Raw genomic sequence first — 26,728 nt, 5'->3', positions numbered from 1 at the left:
GTTCAGCTCCCCCCTTCTTCTCCCCAAGGCAGGTAAGACTAGATGGAAATGATTCCAGTGACAGCTTCAGAAGAGAAAGGGATCTGTCCTCCTGCAGGTTTCCTCCCTTGTTTACCTTTATTGCTGTGAGCTTGGTTCACAGTTCAGTTCAGTTCATTCTCTCAGTCATGTCTGAATTCTTCGTGACCCTATGGACTGCAGCACACCAGGCTTCCCTGTCTATCACCAACTCCCCGAGTTTACTCAGACTTATGTCCACTGAGTCAATGATGCCATCCAACCATCTCATCCTCTGTCATCCTCTTCTCCTGCCTTCAATCTTTCCCAGCATCAGGGTCTTTTCAAATGAGTCAGCTCTTCACATCAGGTGGCCAAAGTATTGGAGTTTCAGCTTGGACATCAGTCCTTCCAATGAATATTCAGGACTGATTTCCTTTAGGATGGACTGGTTGGATTTCCTTGCAGTCCAAGGGACTCTCAAGAGTCTTCAACACCATAGTTCAAAAGCATCAATTCTTCGGTGCTCAGCTTTCTTTATAGTCCAACACTTACGTCCAAACATGACTACTGGAAAAACCATAGCCTTGACTAAACAGACCTTTGTTGGCAAAGTAACGTCTTTGCTTTTTAATATGCTGTCAATGTTGGTCATAACTTTCCTCCCAAGGAGTAAGCATCTTTTAATATCATGGCTGCTGTCACCAGCTGCAGTGATTTTGGAACCCAAAAAAGTAAAGTCTGCCACTGTTTCCACTGTTTCTCCACCTATTTGTTCACAACTTCCATAGAAAAATGGAGTGCTCAAGGTTTGGGGTTTGGGTAGGAGAGAATGGCTGTTTGGGATTAAAAGTCTCAGCTGGGTGAGTGATCAGGTGACTGAAGCTGAAGTGAAGTGACTGCAGCGGACTTCAGAGGACCTGCAGACCCAGTCCCAGCTCAACTACTGGGCAGTTCTAGACTTTGGACAAGTGGCTGCCCCTCCCAGGGTCTAGTTCATCATCTGTAAACAGTGAGTATGCAGGGCTGGGGGATGAATGCCCCCAGGTCAGGGCCCAGCAGTTTGGAGGCCAGGCTACTGTCTCTATTGCTTCCATCTTGGATTAAAATAACTTCCTGTCCTTGAACTTTGGGAGACTTGACACTTGTAGGAATCATCTCCACATGGAGTCCTACCTGCTTGGGGCTCAGGGCTGAGACAGACTGTAAGCCAAGCAGTCCTGCTGAGACCCCATGGATTTCCATCCATCTCCTCCTGTCCAGCCTCACTGTACCTGCAAAGGCTCTTCCAGGGCCCGGTCAGGGGATGAGCAGGAACTGCTTGAGGTGATTATAAGATAGTCAGTTGCTCTCACCCAGCATGACTCATTCCTGCACACACCAGGTTCCCAGGGTGGGGAAACCAAACTGTTGCCCTCACCTCAGCTTTGGAATGAATCCAGTTTCCTGCAATTAGTCAGCTGTGGTCAGGGTCGGGCATCGGGCAATTAGTTCAGCAGACTTGGCTGAGACCCTCCCTGAAACATCCCACAGTCAATGATAATTAGCAATGCCTTTATTTGATGTTTGGTTTGTGAATTTATGCACCTGCCTTTTTTCTTGAAAGAGTTTTCAGTTCAGTTCAGTTCAGTCGCTCAGTCGTGTCTGATTCTTTGTGACCCCATGAATCACAGCACGCCAGGCCTCCCTGTCTATCACCAACTCCCGGGGTTCACTCAAACTCATGTCCATCGAGTTGGTGATACCATCCAGCCATCTCATCCTCTGTCGTCCCCTTCTCCTCCTGCCCCCAATCCCTCCCAGCATCAGGGTCTTTTCCAATGAGTCAACTCTTCACATGAGGTGGCCAAAGTACTGGAGCTTCAGTTTTAGCATCAGTCCTTCCAATGAACACCCAGGACTGATCTCCTTTAGGATGGACTTGTTGGATCTCCTTGCAGTCCAAGGGACTCTCAAGAGTCTTCTCCAACATCACAGTTCAAAACCATCAATTATTCGGCAGTCAGCTTTCTTCACAGTCCAACTCTCACGTCCATGCATGACTACTGGAAAAACCATAACCTTGACTAGATGGACCTTTGTTGGCAAAGTAATACCTCTGCTTTTCAATATGCTATCTAGGTTGGTCATAACTTTCCTTCCAAGGAGTAAGTGTCTTTTAATTTCCTGGCTGCAATGACCATCTGCAGTGATTTTGGAGCCCCCCAAAATAAAGTCTGACACTGTTTCCACTGTTTCCCCATCTATTTCCCATGAAGTGATGGGGCCAGATGCCATGATCTTCATTTTCTGAATGTTGAGCTTTAAGCCACCTTTTTTACTCTCCTCTTTCAATGTCATGAAGGGCTTTTTAGTTCCTCTTCACTTTCTGCCATAAGGGTGATGTCATCTGCATATTTGAGGTTATTGATATTTCTCCCAGCAATCTTGATTCCAGCTTGTGCTTCTTCCAGCCCAGCGTTTCTCATTATGTACTCTGCATATACGTTAAATAAGCAGGGTGACAATATACAGCCTTGACATACTCCTTTTCCTATTTGGAACCAGTCTGTTGTTCCATGTCCAGTTCTAACTGTTGCTTCCTGATCTGCATACAAATTTCTCAAGAGGCAGGTCAGGTGGTCTGGCATTCCCATCTGTTTCAGAATTTTCCACAGCTTATTGTGATCCACATAGTCAAAGGCTTTGGTGTAGTCAATAAAGCAGAAACAGATGTTTTTCTGGAACTCTCTTGCTCTTTCAATGATCCAGCAGATGTTGGCAATTTGATCCCTGGTTCCTCTTCCTTTTCTAAAACCAGCTTGAACATCTGGAAGTTCACGGTTCACGTATTGCTGAAGCCTGGCTTGAAGAATTTTGAACATTACTTTACTAGCGTATGAGATGAGTGCAATTGTGTGGTAGTTTGAGCATTCTTTGGCATTGCCTTTCTTTGGGATTGGAATGAAAACTGACCTTTTCCAGTCCTGTGGCCACTGCTGAGTTTTCCAAATTTGCTAGCATATTGAGTATAACACTTTCACAGCATCATCTTTCAGGATTTGAAATAGCTCCACTGGAATTCCATCACCTCCACTAGCTTTGCTTGTAGTGATGCTTCCTAAGGCCCACTTGACTTCACATTCCAGGATGTCTGGGTCTAGGTGAGTGATCACACCATCGTGATTATCTGGGTTGTGAAGCTCTTGTTTGTACAGTTCTTCTGTGTATTCTTGCCACCTCTTCTTAATATATCTTCTGCTTCTGTTAGGTCCATACCATTCCTGTCCTTTATTGAGCCCATCTTTGCATGAAATGTTCCCTTGGTGTCTCTAATGTCTAATGTGAACGCTGACATTCTAGGAATCAGCGAACTAAAATGGACTGGAATGGGTGAATTTAACTCAGATGACCATTATATCTACTACTGTGGGCAGGAATCCCTTAGAAGAAATGGAGTAGCCATCATGGTCAACAAAAGAGTCTGAAATGCAGTACTTGGAGGCAATCTCAAAAATGACAGAATTTTTTCTGACATTTTTCTGTCCGTTTCCAAGGCAAACCATTCAATATCACGGTAATCCAAGCCTATGCCTCAACCAGTAACACTGAAGAAGCTGAAGTTGAACAGTTCTATGAAGACCGATAAGACCTTTTAGAACTAACACCCCAAAAAGATGTCCTTTTCACTATAGGGGACTGGAATGCAAAAGTAGGAAGTCAAGAAACACCTGGAGTAACATGCAAATTTGGCCTTGGAGTACAGAATGAAGCAGGGCAAAGGCTAATAGAGTTTTGCCAAGAGAACACACTGGTCATAACAAACACTCTCTTCCAACAACACACGAGAAGACTCTACACATGGACATCACCAGATGGTCATTACCAAAATCAGATTGATTATATTCTTTGCAGCCAAAGATGGAGAAGCTCTATACAGTCAGCAAAAATAAGACCAGGAGCTAACTGTGGCTCAGATCATGAACTCCTTATTGCTAAATTCAGACTTAAATTGAAGAAAGTGGGGGAAACCACTAGACCATTCAGGTATGACCTAAATCAAATCCCTTATGATTATACAGTATAAGTGAGAAATAGATTTAAGGGACTAGATCTGATAGGCAGAGTGCCTGATGAACTATGGACAGAGGTTCATGACATTGTACAGGATACAGGGATCAAGACCATCCCCACGGAAAAGAAATGCAAAAAAGCAAATGGCTCTTTGAGGAGGCCTTACAAATAGCTGTGAAAAGAAGAGAAGCAAAAAGCAAAGGAGAAAGGGAAAGATATAAGCATCTGAATGCAGAGTTCCAAAGAATAGCAAGGAGAGATAAGAAAGCCTTCCTCAGCGATCAGTGCAAAGAAATAGAGGAAAACAACAGAATGGGAGACTAGAGATGTCTTCAAGAAAATTAGAGATACCAAGGGAAAGAGTTTTAGGATGGGCAATTAATTTGAGACTCATTCAGTTCAGTTCAGTCACTCAGCCGTATCTGACTCTTTGCAACCCCATGGGCTGCAGCACACCAGGCTTCCCTGTCCATCACCAACTCCTGGAGCTTGCTCAAACTCATGTCCTTCTAGTCAGTGATGCCATCCAACCATCTCATCCTCTGTCAACCCCTTCTCCTTCCACTTACCAATCTTTCCCAGCATCAAGGTCTTTTCCAATGAGTCAGTTCTTTGCATCAGGTGGCCAAAGTTTTGGAGTTTCAGCCTCAGCATCAGTCCTTCCAATGAATATTCAGGACTGATTTCCTTTAGGATGGACTGGTTGGATCTCCTTGCAGTCCAAAGGACTCTCAAGAGTCTTCTCCAACACCACAGTTCAAAACCATCAATTCTTCAGCACTCAGCTTTCTTTATAGTTCAACTCTCACATCTATATGTGACTACCAGAAAAACTATAGCTTTGACTAAATGGATCGTTGTTGGCAAAGTAATATCTCTTCTTTTTGATCTGCTGTCTAGGTTGGTCATAGCTTTTCTTCCAGGGATCAAATGTCTTTTAATTTCATGGCTGCAGTCACCATCTGCAGTGATTTTGGAGCCCAAAAATATAAAGTCTGTCCCTTTTTCCATTGTTTCCTCATCTGTTTGCCATGAAGTGACAGGACCAGATGCCTTGATCTTAGTTTTCTGAATGTTGAGTTTTAAGCCAACTTTTTCACTCTCCTCTTTCACTTTCATCAAGAGGCTCTTTAGTTCTTCTTCACTTTCTGCTGTAAGGGTGGTGTCATCTGCATATTTGAGTTTATTGATATTCCTCCCAGCAATATTGATTCCAGCTTGTGCTTCATCCAGCCTGGAATTTTGTATGATGAGACTCATTAAAAAAAAAAAAAAGCCCTTTTCTGAGAGTTGGGAGACATTGAGCCTTGGCTCAGTAACCTTGGACATGTTGCTTTACCTTGCTGGGCCTCAGTTTCCTCATCTGCAAGGTGAGAGTTGCATTAGTCCTGTCTATTGGGTGTGAGTAGCCAGTGTGGCAATGGGTGTGAGGCCATATCCTCAGCTGTCCTCTCCCACCAGAGCTCTTCTTGCCAAGGGAGAATGTTGGAATATGTTTGTGAAGACAGAGTCTCTGAGGGCTGAGAATGGCCCCAGGCTTATCATAAACATGAGGGGTAAGGAGTACTGAACCACCTCTGAGAGCCCAATAACATGACTGATCCAGCCAGGTGGTCCCCACCCCTTGAGGCCATAAGAATATGGGGCAGAAACAAGCCCATCTGGCACTTGGGGTGTTCTGGTCCTCACACTCTTTCTCCTTCCTTCCCATAACACTGGATATTTTCTCTGCCGAGAACTTGAGGAGTTGGTGGGGTTATGGATGCCCATCCAGCCTTCCCAGAGCTTGTGCCCAATGATAGTTATATTCGCATTCGCAGCAAACACTTACTGAGTACCCGCCACATGCTTCACCTCTGTTCCTCACAAGCACCCTACAGAAGTGGACTTTCACCTTCTTCAGCTTTAGAATGAGCTGAAGCTCAAACAGGATGTGTGACTTGTGCAGGATCACAAACCCCGCAGTGGTGGGAGCCACCACAACTCTCCTCTATTAGATGATGGACTTTGATTGATGGGTCACCATGGAACTATGCAAATTTGGGTTCAAATCTTGGCGCTCCAATCCCTACTATGCCTATTAGTAGGTCACTTATCTTGCCTACATCTGAATTTCCTCAACTATTCAGGGGAGACTTAACCATGAGAGTGAGAATCTTCAAATGGGAAGTTCATGGCTTAGTGCCTAAAACGCAGTAGAGGCCCAGTAATTACTGGTGAACTATGAGAGTGTCGGGAAACATTGCTTCCCTCAAGCCCAGCACTCCCTTCGAAGGAGAATGTCAGGATGAGTTATGCCCAGGGATTCTCAATGCAACAGAACCATACATATGCACAGCTGCTGTCCCAAGCAGGTCCATTCAAGCACCTGTGGGTTACCCTGAATGGTCAGTCTCAGGATGCACTGCTGCATGGACATACATTTCAATGCTTAGGGAAATGAACATAGGGATAGAAGTGGGAAGAGAGTCTGGGTGTTTTACATGTTAGCTTGGCAGCAGCAATGGACTCACTTGGGCTATGAATTGCTGTACTACATTGGGGCTGCAGAGTGAAAGGAAAGAGCCCTGGGCTGAAAGACAAGAAACAAAGTTTCTAGCTCTGGTTCATATCACTTTGGAAGCTTCCATTTCTCATCTGTAAAATGGAAATGAAGTTCTCCACTGGACAAAAACAATGGTGTAGGAGCTAATCATTAAAATGCCAGTGTTTAAAATTGGGTGTGGCCTTGGTTCAGCACCTTGGACAGTTCCTGTGAGTTCTTGCCTGTTTAGAACCTGGGGTCTTTACCCAGCCAGAGCACGGGGCGGGGGGGGGTCAACGGGGGCAGGGAATGTAGAGTGAGGGTCACATGTCAGGAGCCTCAAGGTGGCAGAGTCCTGGGACTGTCCAAGTGAGGGATGATTCACAAAGTCAGGGGAGAGTCTTGGAATTGTCGTTGAGCCACTTGGAAGTTGGGGGTCCCATCACCCCTCTCCATGGCTTCTCATTACCCACCAAATAAAGGTCAAACTCCAGTCCTTGTAACTTGCCCTTAAAACTAGTTAGTTCACCCTAACCTCATCTGCTACCTGCCACAAGTCTGCACTGTGGCCACACGCATTCACTTTCCCCAAACACAATGTCTGCTTCAGGACTCCGCCTATGCCATTTTTTCAAGCTTTTCCATCTTCCTGGAACACCCTCTCCACTGTCCTTATCTCAGTCTATGAAAATCCTTCTCAGCCTCTCAGGCTAAAGTCAAAGACTGCCTTTTCCACAAGGTGTTCCCTGAATATTCCTCACTTTAGAATTAACCCTTCCATCTCCTCTGTTCCCACAGCACATGGCTCAGAGTCTGAATCCCTCTAGCCTCCTACTGTCTTCCCCCGTGCATGCCTACCGCATGAATATCTTGCTCAGTACACTTTGAAATGAAAAAAAATCTTGGAAAGAGTGATGAAATGCCCGTAGCAGAAGCTCCAGAACTGACCTTTATAGGAAGGAAATGCATGGCATTTCCAAAGGGGCTTGCCCGCAGGGTGGGAGCTTAAGTCTACCCTTGGGCTTCTCTGCACATCAGATAAACAGGTAGCTGCAGGGGGGACTGGAGCAGCTAGCCCCCAACATCAATTCCAGGTTCACTGGGCAAATGATGCAAGTTCCTACCTTAGCAATACAGTAGAGTGATGTTACTCAGAGATGCTGGAGGGAGATTCTCTGCCTTTAAATACCAGCTTTGCTGAGTATTAGTTGTGTGACCTTGGGCAACATACAACCTTTCCATGCCTCTGTTTTCTCATATGTGAAAGGGTAATAATAATAAAGTCCAGTGAGTTACTGGGCTGGTTAAATTAATTCATACATATAAAATAACTAGAATACCTGGCATATTAGTCATCCTTCAACAATATTAGCTATTTTCACCACCACTGTTGTGGATGCTGCCAATGTTATTTTTGTTGTTATTTATCCAAAGGGGTCCCCCACCTGAAGAGGTTGACTGGTCCTGGCCAGAGTCCCCTGTTGGGGGTACAGGTGGAAATGGAAGTGAGAGGAAGAGCAGAGCTGAAACTTCCTCCTGGCTGGGAGCGGCAGGGTTCCCAAGGGCTCCAGGGTTCCCAGGGACAACCGCAGAACCAAGAATAGACTTTCTCATCACAGCAGGGAGAAGACCGGCTCCTCAGCCCCTCCATGCTCCTCCGTTGACCAGCTTTCCTTAATTAAGGCCTCACCTAGGTGGCCAGCCTGATGAAGCCTTCTCTGCTGCTCTAAAACTAATTGCTGCCATGTTAGTGCCTGGAGTGAACAGCCTGTGAGGTCACTGACAGAGCTACAAAGACTTGATTTCCCAGACCTTCTCCCCCCCATCGAACCCGTGTGGCTGGGAGATAAGGGACCTTCTGGTCATTCCTCACACAGATGCTCTGTTTCAGCTCAGGCTATAATGGGGACGGGGAGTGTGGGAGGTAGGGGAGGGGGGCCTGGTGTCCCCTCCCCTGGGACTCAAGGCCTATATTTCTCCCCTGGATGACAGAATTTCTATTACCTTAAAGGGCTCATCTATTTATGCTGCAATTTTTTGAAGCCCTGTCTGCTGTTATTGAACCTTGCATGCTGGCAAGGGGAACGGGTACTCCATCACCCAAATGAACAAACTCGTTTCCCCATTTTTCTCCCCTTTCTCTGTGCTGTCGGTAGGTCATATGCAAACCTCAGCCGCTCAGGCCAGTGAAGGCAGGAGGGGGATGAGAATTACGGAAATCCAGATCAGTGGAGCATTGATTGAATTTTCCTCTGAGGTTTCCTATGTCCTTTAAAGACGTCACCATCCCCCTGTGCACACACAGCCCCCACCAGCTGGGTAAAGTGTGTGTCTGCCTCTTGTATGGCTCCTGAGCTGAAACTAGGGACCAAGGGCAGCTACAGAGCCAGAAAAGAAGGTTGACTGAAAATTAGAGCCAGGTGACATGTGTATAATGTATGTGCATTTCCTGTTGTAATTGTTTTGTTCTTCATCAAACGGAGGTCTGCAGACGATTAGCCCTATGCCTAGGAAACTAGCTTCTCATCCCCTGCCCCCCACCGTTGACTAGCTTCCTAATTATTACACTAAAAGGTTTTCCTGGATGCTGAGCTGGGGATGAAGAATTTACCCTCTAGCTGCCATGTGTCTGTGAGCAGAGGAGCACAGGGAAATAGCAGAATGATCCAAAAATATAAATATACACACACACACACATTGTCCAGTACTCAAACCCTAGCTCTGTAGTCATCTGCTGAGTGGCCTTGGCCCTGTTATTTATGCTTCTCAAGCCTTAGTTTTTTCATCTATAAAGCAAGGGAAATAATGGTATTATGTTCTAGAATTATTTTTAGGATTGGATTAGATAAAATGGGCATGATGCTTAGGAAAAAGCCTGGCGGGTACTGAATGTTCAACAAGTAGTTGCTGAGGTTCCTTCTGTTTACTGGAGGCAAAGGGCATGGACTATGGGGTCAGACAGGTCTGGATTGGAATCTTAAGTCTGCTGCTCAGTAGCTGTGTGACCTTAGGCAACGTATTCAGCCTCTCTGAGCCCCAGCTTCCTGTCTCTTAAATGGGTTAAACACACCTGCCCTTCCTGTCCGTGTGAGCACAAAACAGGAATTAGCCTTCACAGTGGCAGAGTTGAAAGAATGATCAGTGCTTCCCTAGCGCACCCTCTTATTTTATAAACCGAGGTCCAGACAGGGCAAGTGACTTATCTTAGGTCACACAGCAAATCACTGGCGGACCTGGGATGTGATGCAAGTGACATATCTCCCAATCTGATGCTTTTTCCACCTTCGCCTCTGTCTCATGAGTTTGCTGTCCCCACAGCAGACACCTACTGATGTTTCCCAGGGCAGGGAGGGATGGGGGAATCTCCAGCATGTTAAATCATGTTGGCAATTAATCCACAGAGCAAAATAGAGAAAACTGGTTTTATGTCACAAAGGCTGAGTCCAACCTTCCCCCTCTGGGACTCTATGGTTTGTGGCCTTATTAGGGAAAGCTGCTGACTCTTCTGTTCTAAAAAAAATAAACAATCCCCATGTCATACTACCTTCTCCCTGCCGTGCTCCTCATGTTTCCATCACTGCCCTCAGGACCAGGGTCTGGACCTGAGACTTGGGTCTCAGGCCTAGTGCCTGCAACTCTCTCAGTGCAGCAGAAGCTATTGGGGCAGGTCTGCTGCTGCTGCTGCTAAGTCGCTTCAGTCATGTCCGACTCTGTGCGACCCCAGAGACGGCAGCCCACCAGGCTCCCCCGTCCCTGGGACTCTCCAGGCAAGAACACTGGAGTGGGTTGCCATTTCCTTCTCCAATGCATGAAAGTGAAAGTGAAGTCGCTCAGTCGTGTCCAACCCTCAGCGACCCCATGGTCTGCAGCCTTCAAGGCTCCTCCGTCCATGGGATTTTCCAGGCAAGAGTACCGGAGTGGGGTGCCGGTATCCCTAAACAGGCCTTAAACACTCCCAGTTTTCCTTTTGTCCAAGTCTCTGGAGAAGGGAATGGCTACCCACTTCTTGCCTGGAGAATTCCATGGACAGAGGACCCCGGCAGGCTACAGTCCATAGGCTTGCAAAGAGTCAGACATGACTAAGCAACTAACACTTTCACTTCTGAAGTGATGCGGTTTCTTCCCCTGCCAGCTCCCACTCCTGGCCACCCACAGACTCCGGAGGGTGGGTGTGGCTGGGCCATGAGTCAGAGGAGCTTCCCCGAAAGGTGTGGAGGAAGTGGATGGTGGGGTGGGGTGGTAGTGGCCCACATTTGGAGCACCGAGGCAGTGTGGCAGGCCCTAGGCCAGGCTCTCTTGTTTTCTCATACATCATTTTATTTAATATTTACAGCAACCCTAAAGGTAGGGGATGTTAGGATCCCCATTTTGGAGATGGAAAAACTGAGGCTCAGAGAGCTGAAGCAACTTTTGTAGTTGGTTAGTGGCCTCCAGGAGTTGAGTCTATAGCTGTTTGAACTCAGAACCTGCACTTTGAATGGCAACCGAAAGTTATCTGGAGAGGAGAGGGCTGTGGATCTGTGGTAAAGAGTTAGCTCTGATGCTCCCTCAGGCCTTTCCCAGGATGCAGGACAACCCCAGCCGCTTTATTTCACAGTTGGAGCCTAGTGACTTCCTGCCCATTGTCGTCAAGGGCAAATGGCTGACACCTTCATACCCCTCCCTTCCTGTGGGGCGGTACTTTACCCAGCTAGCTGTCCCCCCTAAGCTTGTTAATCCTCACGGCTCTCCCGTGAGGAAAGCCAGGCCAGTATGGGGGTCTGTGTCTCACGGATGAGGAAACCCAAGTTCAGAGCAGTTATGAGACCTGACCTATGAGAACCTCAAGCTGGGCCTAGAACCCAGGCTTAGGGCTCTGAGGCCAAGCTCGCCTCAGGACAGCCGTGCAGGAAGCGGGAAGTCGGTGCTGAGCGGAGACAGACTGGGACTGAGAACTGGTCCCCCTGGCTCCACCTCCCTGCTGTTTGACTCTTCCCAAGTCCCTTAACCTCTCTGTGTCTTAACTTCGTCTTCCGCAAATTGGGGCACAAACTCTGCTCCTAGTATCTTTGGTCTGGGGTGAAGTTGAGATGAGACACATCGTCGAGAAGGCTGGAAGCAACGCCAGGGGTGTCACCCAGAGGTGTGAGGGATAGCAGTGGGCCCGGGGCCCACACCGACACCCTCACCAAGGCTTCGGGTCTGGAACAAAGGAGGAGCCACTCCCCTCCTGCTATGCGGCTCTGACGCTCCAAAGCCCCACCCAGCCTGGCTGCTCCCCAGCCATCTCCTCGCTAAGTCATTAGCACCAATAATCCATCTGCAGGAGTAATTATGGACCCCAGGAGGGGAAGGGATTCCTGCCAGAGATGTGATTATGTCTGGAAAATGAAAGATGTTGCAGAAAAAGGTCTTGAATAAATTAAGGTAGGGCTAACAGGAAGACTAACATTGGGAGTAAATGAAAACAAAACAAAACTCAAAAGTTCTCTCCAAAAACACTACTAAATAATTGTTCTCCCCTCTCCTAAAAGTTCTGAGTATGATTTCCCTGAGACAAGCCCAGGGAGTGAGGCCCAAGTGGCTCTGCCTTTGACAAAGATGGCCCAAGGGAGCAGAGGTTAGGGAGTGCAAAGGAAAGAGTGGGAGCTGAGAAGGCTGGGCCCTGCCAGGTGAGCACGGGCAGGCAAGAGGGAGTCGCAGCAGTCCTGAGCAGGGCTGTGACAGCAAGGCGCAGCGCCTGACCTTCACCCCCTGTGTGGGGAGATGGCGACATCACGGTCTAGGGACCCAGCACGCAGTAGGTGTCCGGTAGATGCTGGTTCCCATCACTCCCTATGGTCCTTCAGTGGAGGCTGCCGGCTGAGTAGAGAGAGCATGGGCTGTGAGTCAGGGAACCTGAGTCTGAATCTCAGCCTTGATGCTCGCCAACTGGGTCACCAGCTCACCAGCAGGATCACCTCTTGAGCCTCCCTCTGCTCACCTCATGCATGGAGTACCTTCTAGGCTGGTATGAGGATGAAACAGGACAATCAATACCAAAGTGGCACAGAGCAGGTAAATCTTAAATTTCTTTTTTTTAATTAACTTATTTTTAGCTGTGCTGGGTCTTGGCTGCTACACGCAGATTTTCTCTGCTTGTGGTGAGGGCTTCTCATTGTAGCGGCTTCTCTTGTTGTGGAGCAGTCTCTAGGCATGCAAGCTCAGTAGTTGTGGTACTTGAGCTTGGTGGCTCCTCGGCATGTGGGATCTTCCTGGACCAGGGATTGAACCCGTGTCCCCTGCACTGGCAGGCAAAGTCTCAACCACTGGACCATCAGGGAAGCCCAGTCTTAAGTTTCTTTCCTCCCATCTACAGCGGGCTTAGGTTCATATTCAGCTGCAAGTAACAGTCAAAATGCCTAAAGCTTTTATAGCAGTTCCTCTGGGTCAGACACTATCCTAAGAACACTATGTGTGTTAATTTACTTAATCATCACCCCTACCCTCAGAAGAAAGTACTATTATAATCCCATTTTTGCAGATAGGGAAACTGAGACACAGGCTGGTGAATGACTTGCAAAAAGTTTGTTCATTTTGCCCCCAATAATGCTGAAAAGAAGAAGTTGCCCAAGGTCCCGTAAGTGTCAGAGCCAGGACCTGAATTTAGTAGTCAAGTTCCAGAGCCCACTGGCTTGATCAGCCTTCTGCCGCTGACCTGCATCTCCTGTGGGCAAACCCAGAGTCACCTTTGCTGCCCCTCACTGGGAGGAGACCTGAACCGCGGCCTCAGGGCGCTCCAGCCACGCAAGCCGAGTTAGGAAGTGGTGTCGCACTCTAGGGCAGGGCTTCCCTGGTGGCTCCATGGTAAAGAATCCTCCTGCCAGTCCAGAAGACATGGATTTGATCCTGAAGAACCCACATGCCTCAAGGCAACTAAACCCACGAGCCACGACTATTGAGCCTGTGCTCTGGAGCCCATGCACAACTACTGAAGCCCAGGTGCCCTACCGCCTGTGCTCCGCAACAAGAAAAGTCACAATGAGGAGCCCGTGCGCGCGGCTAGAAAGTAGCGCCTGCTCACTGCAGCTAGAGAAAACATGTGTGCAGCAACAAAGACCCAGAATAGCCAAAAATAAGCAAATCGATAAACCTATTTTGAAAAAACCTCTATAGGGCAACCGGGCACCTGACAGGGAGCTGAGGGGAAGTGTTAATTTCCCAGGCAGTGGTATGGATGGAGCACCCAGTCATCACCATGACACTCATCTGTTTTAGTGCTTCCACTACAACACGCTCCCACATCCATCACCACAGGTGTTCCCACAGCCCTCTGAGATTAAATGCTACTGTTGCCGTTTTACACACGAGGACACAGTCATGGCAAGGTTACATAACTCTGAGCATCTCAGCTCTCAAACCCAAGACCCAGCCACTCCCCAGACAAATGCTGCCAGGATGAACCTCTCCTGGCCTGTCTCCCTCTGAGGCCTCACTGCCCTCTTTTCCCTCTGGCTTTTAACCCCAGACAGCCTCTGCCCAAAGCTGGAAGCCACCTTATCCCTGCCTGCAAAGAGGTCTAAACTGAGCTCCCGTCAAACCTGCCTCCGTGCGGCCTCAAGTTCTTACAGGAGGAGCACACCCAGGCCCATATTATGTGTAGTGATGATGAATTCTATGAGAACTTGTCTGAGACACCTCTGGGGCCCAGAAAAATCTGGAGGAAAGCAGCATCATAAAGACTTGAACAATTTATAGAGTTGGGGATGGAAAGGATGGACAGCTTCGACACTGCGTGTGTGTGTGCTAAGTCGCTTCAGTCCTGTCCAACTCTTTGCGACACTGTGGACTGTAGCCTGCCAGGCTCCTCTCGCCATGGGATTCTCCAGGCAAGAATACTGGAGTGGGGTTGCCGTGCCCTCCTCCAGGGGATCTTCCCAACCCAGCGAATGAGCAGTACAGGCACCCTTTCCCACCTCCATTTCTTTTTGTTCACCAGTAGAAGCCTCTCAGGCTTCAGCTTTACTTTCTCTGCATTCATTCTGTAACTTTAAAAAAAATGCTTCCACAATCAATAAGCCATGGGATTTGCCTGAGTCTGGACTCTCAACCTCTCTTAAACAGAAGGGAGTAGACCAGACTCCTGCCTTCAGGGGAGGGGTATTCCAAAAATAGGTTGGGACACTCAGGCACTTGCCTGCTCTTGGGGACCTGCCTTTGTCTATTTTTTAAATTTTTAAAAAGCCTTTATTGAAGTATAGTTGAGTTATAATGTTGTGTTAATTTCTGCTGTATAGCAAAGTGACTCAGTTGTATACATATATAGGTGTATTTTTTTTCATATTATTTTCCATTATGGTTTATACAGGATATTGAATGTAGGTTCCTGTGCTAGAGAGTAGGACCTTGCTGTTTATCCATCCTACGTATAATAGTTTGCTGTTCCCAAACTCCCAGTCCTTCCTTCCCTTACCCCTCCCCCTTGGCAAGCACCAAGAGGTTCTCTCTGTTGTCTCTCTCTGCCAGTGAGTCTGTTTCTGCTTCATAGAAATGTTCATTTGTGTCATATTTAGATTCCAAATATAAATGATATTATATGGTATTTGTCTTTCTCTTTCTGACTTGCTTCACTTAGTACGATGATGTCTAGGCCCATCCATGTTGCTGCAAATGGCATTATTTCATTCTTTTTAATAGCTGGGTTCCATTATATGTATACACAATCACATCTTATCCATTCATCTGTAGATGGACATTTATGTTATTTCCATGTCTTGGCTATTGTAAATAGTGCTGCTGTGAACATAGGGGTGCATATAACTTTTGAACTGCAGTTTTGTCTGGGTATATGCCCAGGAGTAGAAATGCTGGCTCATATGGCAACTCTATTTTTAGTTTTCTGTGAAACCTCCATGCTATTTTCCATGGCAACCGCACCAACTTACATTCCCACCAACAGTATAAAGTGGTTCCCTTTCTCCATACTCTCTCCAGTATTTATTATTTGTAGACTTTTTAATGATGGCTATTCTGACAAGTGTGAAGCAGTACCTCATTATACTTTTGATTCGCACGTCTGTAATAATTAGCAATGATGAACATCTTTTCATGTGCTCATTGGCCATTTGTATGTCTTCTTTGGAAAAATGTCTATTAGCTCTTCTGCCCATTTTTCTATTGAGTTGGATTTTGTTGTTATTGTTATCAAATTATATGAGTTGTTTGTATATTTTGGAAAGTAAACCCTTATTGGTCATATCATTGCAAATATTTTACCCCAGTTCATGACTTGTCTTTTCATTTTGTTTATGGTTTCCATTGCTGTGCAAAAGCTTATAAATTTGCTTAGGTCCCATTTGTTTGTTTTTGCTTTTATTTCTATTACCTTGAGAAACTGATCTAAGAAAACACTGGTATGACTTATGTCAGAGAATGTTTTGCCTATGCTTTTAGGAGCTTTATGGTGCTTTTTCTTATTTAAGTCTTTAAGCCTTTTAGAGTTTACTTTTGTGTATGGTGTAAAGGTGTGTTCTAACTTCATTGATTTACATGTGGTGGTTCAACTTTTCCAACTGCGCTTGAAGAGACTATCTCTCCCTTATTGTGTATTCTTGCCTCCTTTGTCAAAAATTAATTGTCCATAGGTGTGTGGTTTTATTTCTGTGCTCTCTATTCTGTTCCATTGTTCTATATGTCTGTTTTTGTGCCAAGACCACACTGTTTTGATTATTGTAGCTTTGTAGTATTGTCTGAAGTCTGGGAGAGTTATGCTTCTTGCTTTGTTCTTTTTCCTCAGGATTGCTTTGCAATTCTGCATCTTTTATGGTTCCATATAAATTTTAGGACTATTTGTTCTAGTTCTGTTTTTAAAAAAAAGTCACAAAAATTTGATGGGGATCGCATCAAATCTGCAGATTGCCTTGGGTAGTGTGGCCATTTAAACAATATTAATTCTTCCAGTCCAAGAGTGTGGGCTATCTTTCCATTTCTTTGAATCATCTTCAGTTTCTTTTATTAATGTTTTGTAGTTCTCAGCATACAAGCCTTTCACCTTGGTAAGGTTTATTTCTTGTCTTAGTTATCAAAGATTATAAGTGTATAATATGGAGAAGTATAGAACAAAATACAGTTATTAGAGGGCAGTTGCTCCACAGTATTGTGTTGGCCTCTGGCACCCATCAACACGAATCAAGCACAGATGTACATGTGTCCCCTCCCTCCTGAATCCCCCTCCCATCTCCCTGTCTGTCCCACCCCTCTAGGTTGTCACAGAACACTGGGTCAAGCTCCCCTGTTTTATACAGAAAATTCTCCCATGCTGTCTGTTTTACATATGGTAACGCATATGTCTCCATGCCATTCACTCAAGTTGCCGCACTCTCTCCTTCCCCCACCGTGACCACAAGTCTGTTGTCAATATCAGCATCTCCATTGCTGCCCAGCAATTAACGCATGCATGCGGAATCTAGAAAGATGGTACTGATGACTCTGTTTGCGGGTTTATTTCTAAGTATTTTTGATGCAGTTTTAAGAGGGATTGTTTACATTTCCTTTCCAATACTTTATTGTGAGTGTGAAGAAATGCAATTGATTTCTACATGTTAATCTTGTATCCTGCTACCTTGCTGTGTTCATTTACTGGTTCCAGTAGTTTTTGTGTGTTGTCTTTGGGTTTTCTATGTATAGAAAAATACGACCACTTCCCAGATCTGTGTGTCATCTTTGTGTGGGGGCCATGCTAATCCTCTGTGTATCATTCCAATTCCAATGCATGCGCTGCTGAAGCTAGCTCCTGCCTTTGTCTTGAGGGTAAAGTTTGAAGCCTTCCTAGCTGGGACAGTCTAACCTTCAGGCTCCTGTGCTGCTGCTACCCTTCAGGCTTGGAGCTCCGGGAAATCCAAATGGATTGCCTTACCCTAGAGCCCCGCCCACCCTCCCACGTACCGTGTCTCCTCTATGCCTCTTTTCAGCCTGGCCTTTCCCTGGAACGCCCTTGCTCTCTATCCTTCTGGCTGAATTCTGCCTGTGTCCAGCTCAGTTGCCATCCCCTCATAAAGCCTGCTTGCTTTCTTCCTGTGGGACACTACCTTCCCACAGGACACCGGCACACCCACTCTCGGGGCATACTGTGGATGAGTCTGTCCTCTCTACTAGACAGCTGCTGGGGCAGGTCTGCTGATTCCTTCCTTTCCCCATCCTGCCAGCCTCCTAACCCAGATTCACTCCCAGGCCTGCACAGAGAATGGTCAGTAAATCTCTTTGAATGATATCCCAGGTCCTTTAGAAGCACCCCATGAGTCATGAATGTGCCACATTCTGCTTGGACCCTAGTAAACACCTCCATCAGTCCCTGTAGGACCCTCTGTCCCCATAATCTGGTTCCCACTTGGGACATTATCACTGTCAATATAGTCAGCCTGTGGCTCTGTAGGCCACTGCCCCGGGCCCACACCTCCCAGCCACCACCTCAGAGGAGCTGGGTTCTGCAGTACGCATGCACACACACCCCATATACTCAAGCCTACAGTGTGAGCCCAGCGTGTCCATGCTGTGCACACCATTCTCCAGGCCACTGTGATCAAATCCCCCTTGAGGCTTTACGACCAGGATCAGCCCAAATGTCCTGCATCAGGTGCTAAGCTTACCTCACAGCTGTCATGCCGCTGACACAGGACACACTCCACCGGAGTCACACACTGCATAGACCATGCAATTGTGGAGTGGGGAGTCTATAAGCTGCCATTCAAACCAAGACGCTGGTACAATAAGCCAAATATCCCATCCGTAACCTGCTCTTCCACACAGGCAAAACATCTGTACAATTGACATGCATAGGGCCCACGAGTATTATTTACACCACATATATCAGGAGTTTATGTGTTTGCATAAACTCACTATGTGCACACACATATGCACCACTCTTATGGCAGAAAGTGAAGAGGAATTAAAGAGCCTTTTGATGAAGGTGAAAGAAGAGAGTGAAAAAGCGGGCTTAAAACTCAAAATTCAAGAAATGAAGATCATGGCATCCGGTCCCATTACTTCATGGCAAATAGATGGGGAAACAATGGAAACAGTGAGAGACTTTATTTTCTTGGGCAACAAAATCACTGTGGATGGTGACCGCAGCCTTGAAATTAAAAGACGCCTGCTCCTTGGAAGAAAAGGAATGGCAAACCTAGGTAGCATATTAAAAAGCAGAGACATCACTTTGCCTACAAAGGTCCATCTAGTCAAGGCTATGGTTTTTCCAGTGGTCATGTATGGATGTGAGAGCTGGACAGTAAAAAAGGTGGAGCACTGAAGAACTGATGCCTTTGAACTGTGGTGTTGGAAAGACTCCTAAGAGTCCCTTGGATAGAAAGGAGATCAAACCAGTCATTCCTAAAGGAAATCAACCCTGAATATTCATTGGAAGGATTGATGAAGCTGAAGCTCCAGCACTTTGGCCACCTGATGCAAAGAGCTGACTCATTGGAAAGATCCTGATGCTGGAAAAGATTGAAGGCAGGAGGAGAAGGGGATGACAGAGGATGAGATGGCTGGTTGGCATCACTGACTCAATGGACATGAGTCTGAGCAAACTCTAGGAGGTGGTGAAGAACAGGGAAGCCTGGCGTGCTGCAGTCCACGGGGTCACAATGAGTCGGACACGACTGAGCAGCTGAACAACAACAGGGCACACGTACACGCAGGCTTACCGAGAACAGCCTACAGAACACCTGAGTGTTACAGGGAGGCAGCCCGCCACACCCCTCCCCTGCCACAGTCGCATCCTGTGTCTCTGCCCCCTCCACGTTGTGTTCACACACTCTACATGCTCATGAAGACCCCTCTCCCCACCAGCATGGGATTTCCCAGCAGTTTAGAGGCAATGGTTTTTGGCACTTTTTTAAAACCACTAAGGAAATCATGAAACCTAACGCAGAGCAACTGGGGCCATATGCTGTCAGTGTTTGTCCAGGAGGTCCCGAAGATTCCGGCCGACTTTGCGGGGACTTTGCCTGGCTCCGTCCACGGAGGAAGTCAGGCCCAGAAGGCCAGTAAGAGATGACCTGATCCTGTGTGGCCAGAATCACCCCCACCCCCAGGCCCTTAGGAAGTGCCAGAGTGCTTGACAAGGCTCAGTCCTCGGAGAGCAGGAACAGGAAAGGGAGGCTGTCGTAGGAAGCTCCTTTCTCTTAACTAAGAGCTGAGGCCTGTGTGTGATGTTGTGAGCATCCCCAGGCATCAGCAGCAGCAGCATCCCTGTAACCAGCTTTCTCTCTTTCAAACAGTGTATACTATGATGGGTCTTGGCACAGTCCCCAGTCTGACTCTCACTCCCACTACCTGTTATTCCACCTTAGCTTGGTTCCATCAAGCCTTGAAGGCTTCTGATTTATTTTTTTAATATTTATTTATTAGGCTGCACTGGTCTTAGTTGTGACATGTGAACAATTAGTTGCAGAGTGTGGGATCTAGTTCCCTGACCAGGGATTGATCCCCAGAACCCCTGCTTTGGGATCATGGGCCACCAGGCAGTTCCAAGCGTTGAAAGCTTTTGGACTTCAGGAGCCTCCTAACATAAGATACAAATGCCCCCTAAGAGTTCCCACCATAAGCCCCTAGTAGCCATTCTTGCCTCTGCCATCAGCATACATTTAACAACAAATTTGTAGAGAAGCACCCAGGACAGGGCCTGGCATATGGTAGGCCCTCAGGACACTGGAGTCCCTGTCACACTGCTGCCCTGTTTGCAGGCAAGGTGGCCAGGTCTAGAGGAAAGAGACTGGGCTGTGGAGTCAGTTGGCTCCTTTCCCACAGCATGACTAAGAGCAAGTGACCTCTCTAGCCCAATTTTCCCTTTCTCTAGGATGGTTCTCTCGCTAGGAAGGTCATTCCTTCCATGCGAGCCTGTTAGTGCCTGGCACAGGCTGGCACCAAGGGGTTGGTTAAAAATCTGAGTCTCCCTCCTCCTGTCTCCGGCACTGGGGATCGGTCAGTCTGTCCTAAGCCGGTGGCTCAGTCCTGTCTGTAGGCGTGAAGGGGTGTGGACAGGGGTAAGGACCAGAGGCCCTGCTCCCCCTTCTTCAGGTCTTCCCACTATGCATATACCTTTGTGCAAGAGCTTTCCCAGGAATTTTAGATTTGAGAGCCCCCTGATAAGATACAAATACCTCTGAAGAGTGTTCAATAAGCTCTTATCAGTCTGTGATGCCTTCTTGGAGCTCACGAGAGGGAACAGTTGGAGAAGAGGAAGGGGCTGTAGATAGGACAAAGGCATCAACAGAGAGAAGAGAAACTTGGTTTTGCCAGTTGAGTCTCCAGGAGGACCCCAGATTCTGCAGCCAGCAAGTGAACATAGGCTGAACTTGACTCTAAATATCCTCTTTTGGTCACATTCACTGTGTCTCAAGTCTTCCTGAAGTGTCTTGGTATCTGTTTGGTAACTGTTAGGAGGTGTCTGTGCTCCTCTAGGGAGACCTGAGGGGTCAGTTATGTAGCATATTTATGCAAATTAGAAAATGAAACACCCCTTTATCAAGACAGTCTATTGGCATCTGCCAAAAAACTGATGTAATAAATACACAAGCTGTAGTGACTGCCATTTGAGTGGCTCCTGAGGGTTGTGCAGTGCACAGCCTGAACAACTGTACAGAGCAGCCTCCGATCACTGGTAGCCTACTCATGTTGGACAGATACAGGGTTTCCAGGCCTAACCTTCAGCCTCTCTCCAACTATCCCCTGGGGGGCCAGATAGAATAACTCAGCCATACAGGCCCTCTGCATCATCCGCTTGGCACAGGGAAACAGGAATGGGTGTGACAAGAGACCTCCATCCCCCTCCCCCTCTCATTTCTCTGACTCTCCGCTCCGCATGCCTTATGCAGAGCTTCTCTTCCCCAGCGTGCACTGGCTGTCAGTGCTGCTTTATCAGTTACACACTAATTAGGTCCAGTGAGGTTTGCTCTGCACTGGAGGGGCCTCTGTGGCTGGTGTTCAGTCCAAGCTGTTCTCTCTGCCTTTGGACCTCGTGTCACTCTTTCTCCCTGGAAAATCACGCATGAGTCTCCGCACCTGGGAGTCCCACCGCCTGAGCCTTCGAGCTGATCGAGTAAAGCTTTAGCGGCTGCTCCCCATTGCTTACATTACTGCCTGAACCATCCCCCTACCCCATCCTGCTATCCATGGAAAAATTGTCTTCCACTAAACGGGTCTCTGGTGCCAAACTTTGGGGCCAATACTGTAAACAGTGAAGTGCTTCTGGTATTGGTGTGACATTGGGCACCAAATCAGCCTGGTGGGTGACCCTGAAGCTCTAGAAAGAGCATGGGAGACAGGGAAACAGGAGAAACCAGAGGATTGGGGAGGCCACTGCAGAACTTCTGGAAGTAGGGAGGGACCTAGCCTGCAACTTCTCCTGCCACAGCCTCATCATCTGCCTCACCCTGCTCCCCCACTAAAGGATAAACTCCATGAGAGTAGTATATGCATGCATGCCAAGTCACTTCAGTCGTGTCCGACTCTTTGCGACACTATGGACCATAGCCCACCAGGCTCCTCTGTCCAAGGGATTCTCCAGGCAAGAATACTGGAGGGGGTTGCCATGCCCTCCTTCAGGGTATCTTCCTGACCCAGGGATCGAACCCACATCTCTTATATCTCCTGCATTGGCAGGTGGGTTCTTTACCACTAGCGCCACCCGGGAAGCCCCATGAGAGTAGGGACACGCTCTGCTCTGCTCTGCTCACCCAGTGTCCTCTGGCCTAGCACAGTGTCAGGCATGTTCTAGTGCTTCCAAAACATTTCCTGAATGAGTGAATGAATTTGATCCCTATGCAATGAGCGCTGGCTGTGGTCAAGGTTCCAGGCCAGGACTGGGGCCACGGGGCTGAGAAACAGACCAAGTCTTTACACTCATGGGACTTATGTGAGGATGAGAATTCTAGGAGAATGAGAGCTGATTTTAATTCATCACAACTGTGATAAGTGCCACCAAGGAGCCGGTAACAGAAGCCTACTCTTGAAGTGGGAAGACGGGAAGGTAAAGAACATGGGAGCTGAAGGCCCCCTTGCGCTGCGTGCTTAGTCACCCAGTCGTGTCCATCTCCTCATGGACTGTAGCCCCCCAGGTTTCTCTGGCCATGGGATTCTCCAGGTAAGAATCCTGGAGTTGGTAGCCATACCCTCCTCCAGGAAGGGCCCCCCCTTAGGTCGAATCTAATTTAGTGTGATGGTTAGAGAGTTCATGGCCTGTCACCACACCAGATCTATGGTAGATGCTCAACAAGTGTTTAAGAGGACTTACCTGCAAGTCCAGTGGTTAGGACTCTAGGCTTCCACTGCAGGGCGCATGGGTTCAATCCCTGGTCAGGGAACTAGATCCAGCATGCCACATGGCATGGCCACAAAGGTGGTTGAGTACTGAATGGGTAAATAAATGAGGCTGGGTCACCGTGAGCCAGTGTCTTTGCCTCACGGAAACCCACATACTCTGATGCCAGGTCCAGGGCCCTTTCTTGCCTAAACCATCCCTACTCCTTTAGCAAGAAGACCTGGGGGCCAAGCTGACTTCCCTGCCTTCCTGTCCCAGAGTCCTCTCTGCTGAGCTCCATGGACCTGTAGAGCATGCCCACCCCCTCGGCCTGGACCTAGGGAACCCAGTTCACTCCATTTACACTGCCTCCTACCAACAGAACATGTTGAAGGGACCCTGAGGTGAACTTGCACAACTGCCTACCCCTTTTGTGTGAGGGAGGGTCAACCACTTTCCATCCTTCTCCTCCTTTCATTCCAAGAAGTATTCATTAACCTCCTGCCCATTGCAAGGAGAAGAGATGATCAACACAAGGCGCCCAGCTGTTGACGAATTTTCCCAAATAGGGCGGAACTACAAAGCAGCATACTGCAGGGAAGAAAATTCAGTAAACAGTATTTGAAACAAATGTAATAGAACATATAACTCATTACCCACTGGGGTCCAGACCCCTGCTGCCACATTGCACAAGGAAGCGGGTGGAAGGCGGGGAGGAGATCTGCAACTCTGCAGTGGGACCAGCTCCGGAGCTTCCGTTCAGCCAGCCACTCTTTCAAATCAAGTTCAAGGTGTTAATAGCCTAGGCTGCATCTATAATGAACAGGCCTTTGGATTGGAGGAAGAATTCTCATCCATCCTCCATTTGCGGAGTGAAGACACTGAGCAGGACAGGCAGGCTTCCCCCTACAGGAGCTGGAACCCTGGGAGCCTGCCTCTGGGAGGTGGAGGGCTGCCCTTTCCTGGACGGGGGGAAGGGGTGTTGGGAGTGGGCTCTGCAAGTGTAATGGGGATAAGTAACAATATCAACTTCCAGGTGTTGAGAAAGAGCAAGTGTCTCAGCTTGGCAGGTGGCCTTCCCTCAAGGTCAGGGCCATGTCCTCTGGATGCTCTGTGCTTAAGTGGTGAGCGTGCCGTCAATCGGAGTGAGCAAGGGCAGCATAGGCTACCCCAGAGTTTTACCACATCTAGGCTCTTCGCATACTGTGCTGACATAAGAGCCAGGAGATTCAAGTTCCAAAGCCATCCCTCCCAGCGTTGGCTGTGTGACCTTGGGCAAGTTGCTTTCCCTCCCTTGGCCTCAGTTTCCTCACCTGTCAAAGAAGGCAGCCAAACCAAGTGATTTGCAACATCTTTTCCAGTTCTGGTACAAGGAGCTATCACCCCACTGAGAATCTAGAAGTGAATATAATGAGATCCTGGCTCCCTGAGCTTACAGCCCAGGGCAGAGGCAGGATATGTGACCAATCCCAGCCCGTGCATTAGCAGCATTGGTGGCCACCCAGCTGGTGTGATTCTCAGATTCCAGGAGGGCTCCCTACTCTGGGCCTGCATTCCCATCATTCCTCACTTCTTCGGGTTAAGACCCCCTCCTGCAGGCAAGAAGATGCTCAGAGAGGCAGAGCTACAGGGTCCTTAGAGATGATCCAGCCACTGGTTCCCAACTAGACACGTACAGAAGCTGCAGCAGGTTGCCAGGAGCGATTCTGAACATTTTACAAAGCCTACAGGCAATTTTCCATTACCTAGGATGAAGCTCACTAAAACACCAAGGTTTTTCTTCTGCTGTTAATTAGAATTAAATTAACTCTGTGATCTTCCAGGTGAGCGTAGGTTAATCAGAAGCCCTGATTGGTTGTAGGTGACATCATAGGAATTTCTAGGTCATGGTTGGTGGACAGGATGCTGCCACCAGCATCAGCCGGCATGTGGTCACTGGCCAAATTGCACCTGTTCAGTACGTGACTGGCCTTGGACACCAGCGCGTGGGGACAGCAGTGTCTCTCAAATTGAGAGAGCTTTGCAGACAGGGGACACCAACAAGACTTCTTGATGGTGAAAAGTTGGGGAGACTGATTTCAACAGCTGCCTGTAATTAATAAAGAAACCAAGACCTGTGTGTTACCTAGTGTGAACATGAGTCAATCAGAACAGAAGATTGTTTTCCAGCAGTAAATGTGCTTAGTTGCTCAGTTGTGTCCGACTCTCTGCGACTCCATGGGCTGTAGCCCACCAGGCTCCTCTGTTAATGGGATTCTCCAGGCAAGAATACTGGAGTGGGTAGCCATTCCTTTCTCCAGGGGATCTTCCTGACCAAGAGATCGAACCTGGGTCTCCTGCATTGCAGGTGGATTCTTTACCGTCCGAACCACCAGGGAAGCCCCTCCGGCAGTAAGGTGTATAGAAATTCTGGATGGAGATTTTGGTGAACAACTTGAATAAAGGCCTTAAGGTACTCCTGGCTGGGAGTGAGCAAAAGTGCTAGGCTATGTGAAGCGTGTGAGATGCCAAATGCAACCCCCCCTACTTTCTTGGGTTCTTGTCCTGTCCTTTTTTCCAGAAGGTGAAAAGATCAACAGATGTGGATTCAAGGCTGGTCTGGGCCAGGCACTGGGCTGGGGAAGATGTGGTAGATAAATCCCAGCTCTGCCTCATGGGCCGATTCTGACTTTCAGTCTCTTTCTCATGATGGCGATGAATCTGATCATCTCTAAGATCCTATTCAGCTCGGAGGGTCTAGTCTTCCTGAGTGGGTGCACTCGAGGCCAGCAGGGTAACTTTCTGACTGTATGTCTGACCCTCAGCCTGGCCGGGGAGGGTTTGGGCAGGAGGTGGCAGAGTGGGACATGAAACCACAGACCGGGATCTGGCCCGGCTTTCCATTTGCACAAGAGCCCCCAGGGAGGCCCAGAGTTGGTGTGGCAGCACGGGACTTTTCCTTAGACCAGGCAACAGTCTGCTTCCTGTGTGTGATGGGAGCCACAGAACCAGGGCCCCTCACTCATCTGTCCAACAGTATTTATAGAATACTTCCACTCCATGCCAGGGACTGAGCTCGGAATCCTGGGGCAGCCAAGGCAGATAAGATCCCTCTTATCACAAAGCTTCTTAGTCTAACTGGAGGAGCCAGTAAATAAGTGGGCAAATAAATGCATCCAGATGCAAGCATGAGTGTGCCTGTGTGGACACTGCCTGGGAGCTGCCCAAGGGCAGAGACCAGGTCACAGGCTCCTGTGTGTCCCTGGAGCCCACTCCCAGGGCTGGCTCAGAATCAGCCCCCACTCAGCAAACATTTGTTGAATTGCTTGGCATGAGAAAGAAAGCATATGGAGATTGCTCAGTCCTTCTGGTTCTGTCCAGCGTAGAAGCCAGCATGTACACACAGACATCTCATTTCAATTAAACAACAGTTATCAAGGGCCCATTACATACCAGAAGGACCCCAAGCTCTGAGAATCTAGATGCGAGTACAGTGAGGTCCTGCTCCCTGAGCTCACAACCCAGGGCAGACGCAGGCATTAAGAGCTAACCAGGAGCCACCCCAGTGTGCTAGGATGGTGGTGGCTGTGTGTTCACCCAGTTCCTACCAGGGCAGCACAGGTGGGCTGGGGAGGGAACACACAGGAGGGAAGTATGAGGAAGGACTCACAGTTTTATACCCAAATCCACACAGATGGATAAATAGACACCGCCAGAGACAAACACACACAGAAACTCACAGGTGTGTGCACTGACTGCCTAAGCATGCATGCATACTAAGTCGCTTCAGTCGTGTCCGACTCTGTGCAACCCCATGGACTGTAGCCTGTCAGGCTCCTCTGTCCATGGGATTTTCCAGGCAAGAATCCTGGAGTGGGTTGCAATTTACTTCTCCAGGGGATTTCCCAACCCAGGGATTG

The 26,728-nt window shown here is 48.0% G+C and overlaps 1 protein-coding gene and 1 non-coding gene across 11 annotated transcripts in view; one reads left to right on the top strand and one right to left on the bottom strand.

Moving 5' to 3' along the window:
* The window catches only part of MEGF11 (multiple EGF like domains 11), a 392,757-nt gene that overhangs the window by 324,703 nt on the left and 41,326 nt on the right, over positions 1-26,728 (top strand). The window lies entirely within an intron of this gene.
* On the bottom strand, positions 17,218-17,324 carry LOC139185481 (U6 spliceosomal RNA). The gene has a single exon (XR_011569066.1). It is a non-coding gene; the product is annotated as a U6 spliceosomal RNA (small nuclear RNA).

This window comes from Bos indicus, chromosome 10 (assembly GCF_029378745.1).
Source record: "Bos indicus isolate NIAB-ARS_2022 breed Sahiwal x Tharparkar chromosome 10, NIAB-ARS_B.indTharparkar_mat_pri_1.0, whole genome shotgun sequence".
Classification (NCBI taxonomy): Eukaryota; Metazoa; Chordata; class Mammalia; order Artiodactyla; family Bovidae; genus Bos; species Bos indicus.
The sequence above is the reverse complement of the archived record's forward strand: the minus strand, read 5'-3'. Positions and strand labels throughout refer to the sequence as shown.